Genomic DNA, 14,038 nt, shown 5'->3' on the forward strand with positions numbered 1-14,038 from the left:
TATACCAGTTAGGTTCCTTTCAGAGCATCATGATGCAATAGCTCCATACTTAACAACCATATGCAACCGTTCGCTCGACGAAAGATCTGTACCCAAAGACAGGAAAGTTGCACAGGTCACGTCATTATTCAAGAAAGGTAGTAGGAGTAATCGACTAAATTACAGGCGCGCATCATTAACATAGATATGCAGTAGAATTTTTTGTAACATATATTGTATTCGAACATTTTGAATTACCTCGAAGAGAACGGTCTATTGACATACAGTCAACATGGATTTTGGAAACACCCTTCTTGTGAAACACAACTAGCTCTTTACTCGCATAAAGTGTTGAGTGATACTGAAAAGGGATTTCAGATTGATTCCGTATTTCTGGATTTCCGGAAGACTTTTGAGACTGTACCACACAAGCGGCTTGTAGTGAAATTGCGTGCTTACGGAATATCGTCTCAGTTATGTGACTGGATTCGTGATTTCCTGTCAGAGAGGTTACAGTTCGTAGTAATTGCCGGAAAGTCATCGAGTAAAACAGAAGTGATTTCTGGCGTTCCCCAAGGTAGTATTATAGGCCCTTCGCTGTTCCTTATCTATATAAACGATTTGGGGGACAATCTGAGCAGCCCTCTTAGTTGTTTGCAGATGACGCTGTCGTTTATCGACTAATAAGGTCATCAGAAGATCAAAACAAATTGCAAAATGATTTAGAAAAGATATCTGTATTGTGCGAAAATTAGCAGTTGACCCAAAATAACGGAAAGTGTGAGGTCATCCACTTGAGTGTGAGGTCATCCACTTGAGTAAAAGGAATTCGTTAAACTTCGGTTACACGATAAATTAGTCACACCTAAAGGCCGTAAATTCAACTAAATACAAAGAAATTACAATTACGAACAACTTAAATTGGAAGGAACGCACAGAAAATGTTGTGGGGAAGACTCAAATGGGTTCAAATGGCTCTGAGCACTATGCGACTTAGCTTCTGAGGTCATCAGTCGCCTAGAACTTAGAACTAATTAAACCTAACTAACCTAAGAACATCACCCACATCCATGCCCGAGTTAGGAGTCGAACCTGCGACCGTAGCGGTCGCTCGGCTCCAGACTGTAGCGCCTAAAACCGCACGGCCACTCCGGCCGGCCGTGGGGAATACTAACCAAAGACTTCTTTTTATTGGCAGGACACTAAGAAAATGTAAGAGATCTATTAAGGAGACAACCTACACTACGCTTGTCCGTCCTCTTTTAGAATACTGCTGCGCTGTGTGGGATTCTTACCAGATAGGATTGACGGAGTACAACGAAAAAGTTCAAAGAAGGGCAGCACGTTTTGTATTATCGCGAAATAGAGGAGAGAGTGTCACTGAGATGATGCAGGATTTGGGGTGGACGTCATTAAAAGAAAGACGTTTTACGTTTCGGAGAAATCTTCTCACGAAATTCTTATCACAAGCTTTCTCCTCCGAATGCGAAAATATTTTGTTGACACCGACCTATATAGGGAGAAACGATCACCACGATAAAATAAGGGAAATCAGAGCTCGTCCGGAAAGATATATAGGGGTTCCTTCTTTCCGCGCACTATACGAGATTGGAATCAAATGTTCAAATGTGTGTGAAATCTTATGGGACTTAACTGCTAAGGTCATCAGTCCCTAAGCTTACACACTACGTAGCCTAAATTATACTAAGGACAAACACACACACCCATGCCCGAGGGAGGACTCGAACCTCCGCCGGAACCAGCAGCCCCTAGACCGCTCGGCTAAACCCGCGCGGCGAGATTGGAATAATAGAGAACTGTGAAGGCCGATATTTGTGGAGTTACACACTCTGCTCCATTCATCGCCGCCTCCTACCATCACAATAAGAGGGCCTGAGGTTGGTCAAAAACTGATCGGACCGGTTACTATCAAAATAAATGTTTTTGCGGTCCAGAGAGTGTTTGTGTCCATTTTTTAAGTGGGTTACTTTCATTTTTAGATATGCACATGATCAGTAGAACTGACCGAATTTGAGGCAAGAAGTCTAAAGCCCACTCATACAGGCATACACCTTCACAAAATATCCGATCACCAACCCAGACAGCCGGCCGGAGTGGCCGAGCGGTTCTAGGCGCTATAGTCTGAAACCGCGAGACCACTGCGGTCGCAGGTTCGAATCCTGCCGCGGGCATAGATGTGTGTGATGTCCTTAGGTTAGTTAGGTTTAAGTAGTTCTGAGTTCTAGGGGACTGATGACCTCAGAAGTTAAGTCTCATAGTGCTCAGAGCCATTTGAACCATTCTTTTGAACCCACCCAGACAGAAGAGGGGATTAATTAGGGCATTGGAGGGGTGGACGAAAAGAAAACGTGAACCAGTACACCTGGAGGAAGAACTGAATCATCTGATAACCGCTTTCGGAATAAATGGCTACTCTGAGAACAAAATAAATAGAACAGCACCGAGCACCTCCTAGAAGAGCTGAGACATGTGGAATATGAACTACCAGTTAAAAGCAAAGTTTTTCTATCATTAATTAAAACAATCATTTGATGAATGAGCAAAGTGCTAAGAAAGTACAATAATGATACAGTGTACCAATCGACAAGAAATACGTCTAAATATCCGAATACCGCTATATAGTAGCCACGGCAAAGCTAAACAAGTACCCCTGTACATGGGGCCAGGTGTACTTCGTAATCACCAAAATGAATATCGATGCCCGGCCCTAGGAAGGCAAGAGCCACTCTCTGGGCAACACGGATAAATCGACAGCAGCATTGCGTTGGGAACTAGCCGCCAGAAGTTCTTTTCTCCGATACGAAAGTTCAGTTTAAGTGCAGTACGCCAGAATTTGCCGTAAGCCCATTGGAGTTCAGAAAACAGACAGCATTTGACACAGTATGGGCCATTGTGCTAAATTAAACCAACACTGCCAGTTCAGGTAATTTGATTTGTCTAACACAATAAGACGAATGGGATAGACTCTGATGGTATTAACTGTTGACATCGTGTAGAACTACTCATGACTATCAACATCGGAAAGTTATGTAACCACATGGCTCACAAACAAATGTACTTGTAAAGAAGAATGCATGTACTGAAGATAAAAGACCAGCTAACTTAACTTTTACTTTCAACGGAACTTCAGGTATTTTTAATACGTAAGGTAAACCGACCTGTTAGCCAATAGTGTCTACTGTAGGGAACACGTAATTTGTTGAAAAATTGTATGTTTCAGGTATTCGTAATAGAGATGTACCTACTACAACAACACGCTATGGCATGCGGCAGATGAAGGGAAGAAACTTGGTAGAAGTAATTTATGGAGAATCAGAAGGACGACCAGCAAGTGCATAAATATTCGCAGAGGTAACAAAAGGAAGAAACGGATAGCGTCTGTAGTCATTAATCAAACTCAAATGTCGTGAATCATTTTCTTGGATATTTGAGAAATATAACTCAACATTAGAGATCCTAATCTTTAACTTCTATAAAGTGTCAAGAGTGTATCCACGTCCTGTAATGAATGTTCTCGGATGTCGTGCGGTATCTTGCGTATAAGAGGGGCTGAAGGACCTAATTTAGCCAGGGAAAACAACATAATATAGGCATAAAAACAGAGTGTTGTCGTGGGAGGGAGAAGGTGAAACACAGTGCTAACACACAGCCCACTCCCCTCTAAGACCAGTAAGGGTTCCCGGTTATTAACCCGTATACCCGATAGAAGTGTCATCAGCAATAGTGTCACAGCCTCTCACTTCACCAGACACTGGGGCCGGGTTACGGGATTTAAATCAAGTAATTGCAAATCAGGAACAGCTCCCTTTGATGGCGGAATATTTGTTCAAAAAATGGTTCAAATGGCTCTGAGTACTATGGGACTTAACTTCTGAGGTCATCAGCCCATAGAACTTAGAACTACTTAAACCTAACTAACCTAAGGACATCACACACATCCATGCCCTAGGCAGGATTCGATCCTGCGACCGTAGCGGTCGCGCGGTTCCAAACTGTGGCGCCTAGAACCGCTCGGCCACTCCGGCCGGCGGAATATTTGTAATGAAAAGAATATGAACCGGATTCGCAAAGGCTGAACCTGCTTTCGCGACCTATATGGACTTGAATACATCGGAAAAATTCGACGCACCTATGGCCGAATCACACCTCCACGATTTTCCATTAAAAAAAGCAGTATCTTCTTTAGCAACGGTCTCTCGTCTTCCAGAAGTTCGCCAAAGCAAATGTGGATACGTTTTATTTTATAAAACGGCTTTACGTACCGCGATGATATCAGTTCTATTACTTTCCTGCTTTTTGTTTAGTTACAATCATTCCTATGTGATGCTTTTGTCTACATTATTAAAAGCATACTCTTGTGTCGGTGATTAAATGCGACAGTACAAGGTCGGATTACAAGGAACTGTTTACCTTTCCACTCCTTTCACCACACGTGCCAACTGCGTCAGTACAAACATGGTTGATCGTAGCTTTCCAGTCTCCAATAATGTGTGCTCAGTTCACAATAACAACAACTTTCGGACTCTGGTACCAAAGAAAAAAGACGGGAATATAATGTTGACGCTTCAAGATGATCAAATAGATGGACTTTTACTTTTCATAATAGAGGCTGGAGGACAATGGAAATGCCATTTAGAAATTTCATCATGCCGGCCGCGGTGGCCGTGCGGTTCTAGGCGCTCCAGTCCGGAGCCGCGCTGCTGCTACGGTCGCAGGTTCGAATCCTGCCTCGGGCATGGGTGTGTGTGATGTCCTTAGGTTAGTTAGGTTTAAGTAGTTGTAAGTTCTAGGGGACTGTTGACCACAGCAGTTGAGTCCCATAGTGCTCAGAGCCATTTGAACCATTTGGAACACACTGAACGCATATGAAAAGGGGACAAATTATTACTTTGTTAGAATGTACGTCAGTTGCTTTCGCAACTCGTTCTCATACAGAAAGTATTTAATCACGAAAATAAATAGGTATCGAAGTTACGGATATTTTAATAAAGTCAGCCAGTAGCCGAAATGGTTACTATTACGAACTCGAGGCGCCTTTCAGTAGCACCATTCCGGTGTTACGTACCAGTATGAAGTTGTAGACCAATGGAATTGTCATTTTTTTTATATGAAAAAGCAAAGTGGTAACACTCTTGTATAAACTACAATACGTCAATTAACATATTTATCTCTAGTGGTTTTGAGACAAAGTCTGTATAAGGAGTAAAATAAGTCAGAGCTAAACTGCTACAATAGGCAAAACACAGAGCGTATATGACTGGCTCATAGGTCCAACATTTTCAACTGCCATAACGGATTTCTTTAAGAAAATGGTTCAAATGGCTCTGAGCACTATGGGACTTAACTACTGTGGTCATCAGTCCCCTAGAACTTAGAACTACTTAAACCTAACTAACCTAAGGACATCACACACATCCATGCCCGAGGCAGGATTCGAACCTGCGACCGTAGCAGTCGCGCGGTTCCGGACTGCGCGCCTAGAACCGCTAGACCACCGCGGCCGGCTCTTTAAGAAAATGATCACATTATTATCATTGCACTAGTTTAAGTTATCGCTTAGTGCCTAAACAAAATCAATATTTAGGCTATTTCAGCATTGCGGCCATGGTAGTCTAGCGGATAGAGCATTGGGCTCCGGCCTTGGAGGTGTCGGTTTCATCCTCCGATAAGGGTGTGGATTTTTCTTCGTTCCAGTCCTCCAGGAAGGCCACAGGTCTACTCAGCGTGAGTACCGGGATTCTTTCCCTGGGATAAAAGGCAGCTGACGTGATGGGTCCCTCCCCTTCTGCTTCCTAGTGCCGCGACAAAGAAAGGCTGCACTCTTAATGCAGTTAGGCCTATAGCCCAGTAACGGGGTTGGGACACAAAAAATGGATCAAATGGCTCTGAGCACTATGGGACTTAACTTCTGAGGTCATCAGTCCCCTAGAACTTAGAACTACCTAAACCTAACTAACCTAAGGACATCACACACATCCATGCCCGAGGCAGGATTCGAACCTGCGACCGTAGCGGTCGCGCAGTTCCAGACTGTAGCGCCTAGAACCGCTCGGCCACTCTGGCCGGCGGTTGGGACACAGACTTTATCTTTTTTCTTAGTTATTGCAGTGAGATTTCAAGCGTAGCAAAGGTCCCCTGGTAATCTGATTTGTGCTGCATTCATCAGTAATACTGTAAATTCGAACAACGCATCATGTCGGATAAATGGTTTCTTGTCAGATGAAAACTGAAAAGGAAGAACGAAAAAATAGAAAACGGAAGAAACAGAAAAAATTGGCCAGATGCAAGTAGGACTTGCGCACTAAGGGTTCCGTACAAAATTAGTTATGTATATAGGCAGTTCATCCATTCCGAGAATCGAAGATCCTGACGATTTTTTGCTGTTATCGACATTGATACTGGCAAGATATCGGTCCCAGGGATTCCAAGACTTTCGAGAATGTTTTCATTTCATGTTTGAAGTAAACAAATAACAAAAGAGATTTTTTTCATGTGCCCGCCAGGGTAGCCGAGCGCGCTAACGCGCTGCTTTCTGGACTCGGGTAGGCGCGCCGGCCCCGGATCGAATCCGCCCGGCGATTAACGACGAGGGCTGGTGTGCCGGGCAGCCTGGATGTGGTTTTTAGGCGGTTTCCCACGTCCCACTAGGTGAATACTGGGCTGGTCCTATCGTTCCACCTCAGTTACACGCGTCGCAGACATTTGAAACACGTTCGCACTATTTCACGATTTACACTAGATGCAGACAGCTGGGGTACACAGATTCCATCCCGGGGGGTACGGGGTGGCGGCAGCAAGAGCATCCAGCCACCCCTAAAACTAACCTTGCCAACTCCATTCTAACCACGCCGACCCTGCGATCGCTGCGGGACTATGGCGTAAGCAACAGAAAGAAAGAAAGATATTTTTTCATGTAATATAATTACAAATTATTGAATTCAGATTTTTCTCTTTATTTGTATTGTGAATCCTTTCTTCTTGCCAAATTTCATGATTCTAGACCAACGGGAAGTACGCTATAGATTTTGACGAGTGGGTTTGCATGTATCAAAATATGTGATGTAAATGGCCGTATCTTTTGGCTGCATTGACTTACAAGGTTACATTTATTATACTGATAAGTGATTATAGACCTTAGCATGTGACATAAATTTCAGCTTGATACGTCTATCCGTTCCTCAGAAAAAGGGGGCTTAACAAATGGACGGATGGACAGACAGGCAGTAAGATAACAAATGCCAAATTTTTTTCGTGTGATGTAATTACGAATTCACATTTTTTTCCTTTGAGTGTATTGTGCAACCTTGCTTCTTACCAAATTTCATGGTTATAGGTTAAAGGGAAGTGACATGTAGGTTTGATGAATAACGTAGCGAGTATCGTAATGTGTAACATAAATGGCTATATTTTTTATTGCATTCACTTAGAAGCAAACGTCTATTATATCGCCAACGAACTACAGACCTTAGTACGTGACAGAAATTTAAACTTGATACGTCTATCCGTTCCAGAGAAAAAGGGTTCTGAACAGTCGAACTGACAGATAAACAGACGGAAAGACACAGAGTGATCCTATAAGGGATTCGATTTTACATTTTGAGGCAAGGGAACCATAAAATAACGATGATTAAAAAAAACAGATGGTGTAAAGCCTTCCCGCCTGCAAGTTACGTTAACCGATTGACTCATAACCAACGTACACTGGCATCATAAACACCGAATTTTTAGCTGTCACTGCCATCATTTTCACTCGTCACTTCGCGCATAAGTGTGTTTGATATGGGAGTGGTAGTATTTCCCTTTGTTTCAATAAACGTTTCACTTTCGTGTAGGTAGTTTAGAATTTCTGTTATCAGTAACTGCTAGGCAAAGTATCAAAGACTTAATTCGTGTTTTCAACTTATTTTCAAAGGGCACTTAAGAACTGTTTATTTGTATACATTAATCGGCTGTTAGTGGGCGCGGCATTCGTTTCTGATAAAAGGAGGTCAGCGATGTCATTACTGAAATATGATGAGCGACTGTGTTCAGTTTAGATCAGTAGAACAACACCAAAGGAGGGCGATGCACGCCGTTTCCACAACATTCTGCAAGTACACTTGCTGGGTGGCTTGGGCTTTTGACAGCTCGGTCATCAGTAGATGGGCCTTGTCTGACAAACCTGAGTTTTTATTCCTAGATATAGGAATTGTCACCTTCACTGGTTCTCTCTCGCTGAAATCTTACTTGAGCTTCAATGACCGCATTTGGCCTCAATGGCGGAATATCACGCTATGAGGAGGACTGAGATCTTGCCTTAACCACCTGATACAGGTGAAATTTATGGAAATCCGACAACCGCTGGGTAAGCAGCGTAGTGCGAGATGAAACCCTCAGCAATGTGAACTCTTCACGGAATCTGCTACGGTCCGACTCTATTCGATTTATTCAGGCATATAAGATATTGATTTTGCAAATTATTATTTCCCTAGCCTATTATCGAATCGAAGTGGCATCTACTAATTTTATTAAAAAATACCACAGAGGCTCGGGTGAGGCGTCGGGCAGTACTAGAATCCAACTTAACAAGCCATTGCGGCCAGTCCGCGTCATGGTAAGTCATTGAAAAACGCAGATGGTAGCAGTAATAGTACACATTTATAAGACGGAACGTGATATCGATTATAAAGTTGGAATAAGATTATGTTTAAAAAGATCTCGTCTTTCTTCGTTCACAAGTTCTATGTATCATCTTGAAAACAGTTTTGCATCACCCCGTTTCCCATGACTGCTGAAGATAGACGTTGACTGTGGATATTATATCACCGACACAGTCCCTTTGACTGTTCAGAGATGTCACTAAACCCGCCCAAAGACGTAAACAACCATGCACGAGCAGCGCCTATGAGACGGAGGGTGTCCGACAGCCGATCTTCTCCTTCTTCTGCTGATTATCCATTAATGGATGTTGGCGACCACATGTTGCATCTTTCTTCTGTGAACTGCAGTATGTAATAGATGGTCTACATTTCGTAGCCCTGTCCACTGCTTTATATTGTCCAACCAGGATGTTCTTCTTCGCCCTTGTCTTCTTTTTCCTTCAATCTTCCCTTCTATTATTAACTGCAGAAGCATATATTTGGTGTTCCGTACTATATGTCCTAGGTATTCAGTTTTTCTTCTTTTAAGCACTGTCAACATTTCTCGCTGCCTGTCCATTCGCTCCAGTACTTCGGTGTTGGTTATTCTTGCACTCCACGGTACTTTTAGAATTCTGCGATAAATCCACATTTCAAAGGTCTCTGACTTCTTCGTTGTTGTCATATTTAGTGTCCATCCTCCAGAGCCATATAGAAGCACGGACCAGATGTAGCATTTTACAAATCGGACTCTAAGGTTTAGGTCTAGGTCTGTACTTGTAAGAATATTCTTAAATTTTATGAAAGCGTTTCAGGCGTTCTCTATGCGACATTTTCTTTCCAAGTCTGTTCACCAGTCTTCACAGAGCCAGGCTCCGTGGTATTAAAACTTCTTGACTCTTTGTATTACAGGCCCTTGAAATTGTAGATTTGCATCTTTGAATGAGTAGGACTCTCGTGTGACAATCATAAAATTCGTCTTTTTGATGTTAATATTCAGACCTTGAGTATTGCTGTAATCGCCTGCTATGTTGACGAGTTGTTGAAGGTCAGCTAAATTATCAGTACCGTGTCATCAGGATAGCGAATGTTGTTGACATACACTCCGTTAACCTTTATGCCTTTTGCTACCTCATCAAGTGCCTCCTGAAAAATACTCTCAGAGTATAAGTTAAATGACAGGGGTGACAGTATGCATCCTTGTCGGACTCCCCTACATATATTAATCAAATCTGTGACCCCACTATCAAATTTAACCTGCGCTGTCTGATTCCATTATAAATTCTCTATACAGCGGATATCTTTCTCATCTATATCAATTCTTTTGAGAATTTCCTGAGTTTACGGTGCTGTACTCTATCGAATGCTTTTTCATAGTCAATAAAACAGAGGCTTACATTTACCCTGGTCATAGCAGTTTTGTACTAGAACTTGTAGCGCGGCTATTGCTTCTCTTGTACCTAAACCTTTCCTAAATCCAAACTGTGTCTCACTTACGATTTTCTCATTTTTCGTATAGCCCTTGATGGATGACTCTCAGAAATATTTTCAGAGAATGGGTCATAAGACTAATGAGTCTGTGATCTTCACATCTTCTCGCATTTCTCTTCTTTGGTAAGGGAATGAAAGTTGATAATAAGGAGGTACACGGCTCTTGTTGTCTGTAGTTCAGCCATGCGTAGACGGTCAATACGGCGGTTCGATCTCCTCCACATTGTTTCCTTTGTGCCAGGAAGGCTTCTTAACAAGGGAAGTGTCCAGGCGTCTCGGAGTGAACCAAAGCGATGTTGTTCGGACATGGAGGAGATACAGAATGACAAGAACTGTCGATGACATGCCTCGCTCAGGCCGCCCAAGGGCTACTGCAGTGGATTGGATTGGATTGTTTGGGGGAAGAGACCAAACAGCGAGGTCATCGGTCTCATCTGATTAGGGAAGGAAGGGGAAGGAAATCGGCCGTGCCCTTTCAAAGGAACCATCCCGGCATTTACCTGGAGCGATTTAGGGAAATCTCGGAAAACCAAATCAGGATGGCCGAACGCTGGATTGAACCGTCGTCCTCCCGAATGCGAGTCCAGTGTTACTGCAGTGGATGACCGCTACCTACGGATTATGGCTCGGAGGAACCCTGAAAGCAACGCCACCGTGTTGAGTAATACTTTTCGTGCAGCCACAGAACGTCGTGTTACGACTCAAACTGTGCATAATAGGCTGTATGATGCGCAACTTCACTCCCGACATCCATAGCGAGGGCCATCTTTGCAACCACGACACCATGCAGCGCGGTACAGATGGGCCCAACAACATGCCGAATGTACCGCTCAGGATGGCATCACGTTCTCTTCACCGATGAGTGTCGCATGTGCCTTCAACCAGACAATCGTCGGAGACGTGTTTGGAGGCAACACGGTCAGGCTGAAGGCCTTAGAAACACTGTCCAGCGAGTGCACCAAGGTGGAGGTTCCCTGCTGTTTTGGGGTGGCATTACGTGGGGCCGACGTACGCCGCTGGTGGTCATGGAAGGCGCCATAACGGCTATATGATACTATCAAAATTTTCTCTGGTTTCTGTTCTCAAGGAAGAATGGGCTACCATTCCCCCACAGACCTTGAGATGCATTTAAAGTGTCTCCGGTAGAGATGGGCAAACTCGTTCAACCTTGGGAACTAGTTCACTCCTGATCGTTCTTTTTTGGGAACCGTTCATTTTTACTCGTTCACCGTTCATTTGTGCTTGGTATATGGTTCTTATGAAAAACTGAAAACTAGTAGTGTAGGTGACTGAAGGATGGAGGGCACCAAGAGGGGACACTTGCCTCCCCCCTGGAGTATGGAGTTGTTATTCATTACAGAATTCTTATAAACTTTTAGAAGTAATTTCTGTAATTCTGCAGAACCTCTCGTTTAGCCAACCGTAGCCTTGTATGGCTGATCGCAGGGAAATAATATGGGGTGGCGCACGGAAAACCGGACCCGAGTACAGACTGCTCGCCAATTACGGACGATGTGTTGCCCGTTACGAGCAGATACAACAAACAGACAAACGTGTAATAATTAGGCAGTGAAGAAATAACAAGCTAATGCAAGCAACAATTGCGAAACAATCGATGACGATGTGTAGAAAGCTGGAGAAGAGAACATGAAAATCTCACGCGACGCGCGTGAGCTATAGCTCATGTAGTCTTGTAAACCTGTTGGTGGCTGTTTCCCAATTTAATAGACCGCAAGTAAAAAAATTCTTCGTTTCGATTTCTACTACATAGCTATGCTACGTTGTAAACAATACTCGTTTCCACCCTATACATACTTCACGTTGTCTCTGAGTTCGTAGGCGAAGTAGAGACTTCATGGAAGCATGAAATAAAATGTGGTTTTCTCATACTTGCGCCACACGCTTAGTAAAAATTAGGTTTTTATGTTGTATTATTAAAGTTAATGCAGCAATAATAATAATAACTAAGTTCGCAGCAGTAAAGTTTTTTGGTTTGAAAGCTCCTTCTGAACAAATGTTTTTGAGATATGAAGTAAATACGACTTTATGGCAATCTGTCTTTTCAAATAGAGAGCCACCGCTTTTCCTACTGAGCCAAAATGACCCACAAACCACTTTTTCTTTTTTCAAAGAAACCAAACTAGCAGGTAATGCAAATATGGAAACAACCAAACTGAAAAATAATCAGAGCCTTCCTAAATATAATGTTTTGTATATGAAAGATACACGAAAATTGTTTTCTATGAATTTTCTTGCACTAAAAATTAAGCAAATTATTGAAAGTTAGCTGCTAAATCAAGTCGATGAAACCAAAAAATACATGAGTAACAAAAAAAACTTGCCTTGTTATAAGAATGTCTTCTGCTGTTCATCGTTATAATGAAGTAAGCTGATATGCCCTTTTGTTACCTGAAAATACGTACCTATTACAGACAACGTAATTTTTGTGTAATTTACGTAACTATAAAATACTTTTTGATTACCGGTCGTAGACGCTGAATAGCCAGAACCAAGCGCAAAAACAGTTTGGAGCACATGTAAAATAGGCGAGCGCAGTGAACGAAACGAGCAACTGGATACTGAACTAACTAGGACCAGTCGGCAGGTGGTCATGCGAAGAACGACGAGTGCGGAAGAGGGAAACCGAGACTGAGACGAGCACGCGACCGAGGGTGGAACGAGAACTGCCGAAGAGACCGCCGCGACCGAAGTGAACTAGTGAGCTATGAACCGATCGTTCCTCTTTCCCGGGAACTATAAGTAGAACGCCGCGACCGAAGTGAACTATGAACCGATCGTTCCTCGTTCCCGAGAACTATAAGTAGACCGCCGCGACGGAAGTGAAGTATGAACCGATCGTTCCTTGGAATTCGTTCCTCGGTCCTTTCGTTCATCTTGGTGAACCGTTCCTTTGCACCCCTTCGTTCGCGAACTACCCATCTCTAGTCCCCAGCCGAGTTCAAACCGTCATAAAAGTGAAGAGTAGGTACACCCATAATAATGTCCACTAACTGGTGTCCGAATATTTTTTATCTGTAACTGAGATGAGTAGTGAAACAGTTCCTCCAGAATGTCGAGATAGAATCTACACACTACATCCACCTCATAACAATATTTATCGGGGCTACATAGTAAATTGGTGCAGAGGTTCGATACCTGAGTAGGTGCCGGCGGGCGGAATGGGCGTGCGCGGTTCGGCCTGTGGTTCCCAGTGGCGTGGCCAGCGGTATCCCCACTGCCAGCACAGCGGGCTCCTCGTGGGCGTCGGCAATGGCGACGGTGTCACTTCGTTCCGGTGGCAGCCCAGCACGGGGCGCGGCCGCGGGCGCAGAACGGCGGCAGCAGGCGGTGCCGCGGGCGGCGGGGGCGGAGGCTGTGGGGGCGGCGGGGGTGGCGGCTCCCACGGGTCCCCGGGCAGCTGCCACCAGAGCGGCGCGCGCGCCACGTCGGTCCTGGCGACACAGCGCCAGCACCTCGCTGACGGCTCACTGCCCTAGCACCAGCGTGCATTACTGCTGCACCCCATTTCCTACGCACGCGCAATGCAACTCTGAAATTTGTCAACAAAGTAAGCGTAGTGCCAACTACAGTCAAAATCACTTCATGAGCAGTGACTTGGTTTCAAAAATTCTATAGCTTTCAAGCGAGTTCAAGTTAACTGAAGGCTTTTACGTAGGCAGCGCTCTGAAGTTTCAACATGAAAAATGGCATTATAAACCACCGGAAAGTACTGTTCAGATAGTAATAGTTGTTAACGTCTATATGGTCCAGTCACATTAATATGATCACTGCCTGTGTTCGAAGTCAATCACTCACAGAGGCCAGGTGACATCACGAGCAAAGGAGAGTACACAGGGTGGTCCATTGACAGGCCGGCCGAGGTGGCCGAGCGGTTCTAGGCGCTACAGTCTGAAACCGCGAGACCACTA

General features: G+C 44.0%; 1 long non-coding RNA gene across 1 annotated transcript in view; it reads right to left on the reverse strand.

Moving 5' to 3' along the window:
• The window catches only part of LOC126455791 (uncharacterized), a 117,148-nt gene extending 103,777 nt beyond the window's left edge, over nucleotides 1–13,371 (reverse strand). Inside the window, exon 1 of the long non-coding RNA XR_007585360.1 lies at nucleotides 13,266–13,371. This is a non-coding gene — a long non-coding RNA (uncharacterized LOC126455791). The remainder of the gene's footprint in view (nucleotides 1–13,265) is intronic.
• Between the last annotated feature and the right edge of the window lie 667 nt (nucleotides 13,372–14,038).

This window comes from Schistocerca serialis, chromosome 2, assembly GCF_023864345.2.
Source record: "Schistocerca serialis cubense isolate TAMUIC-IGC-003099 chromosome 2, iqSchSeri2.2, whole genome shotgun sequence".
In the NCBI taxonomy this organism is placed as follows: domain Eukaryota; kingdom Metazoa; phylum Arthropoda; class Insecta; order Orthoptera; family Acrididae; genus Schistocerca; species Schistocerca serialis.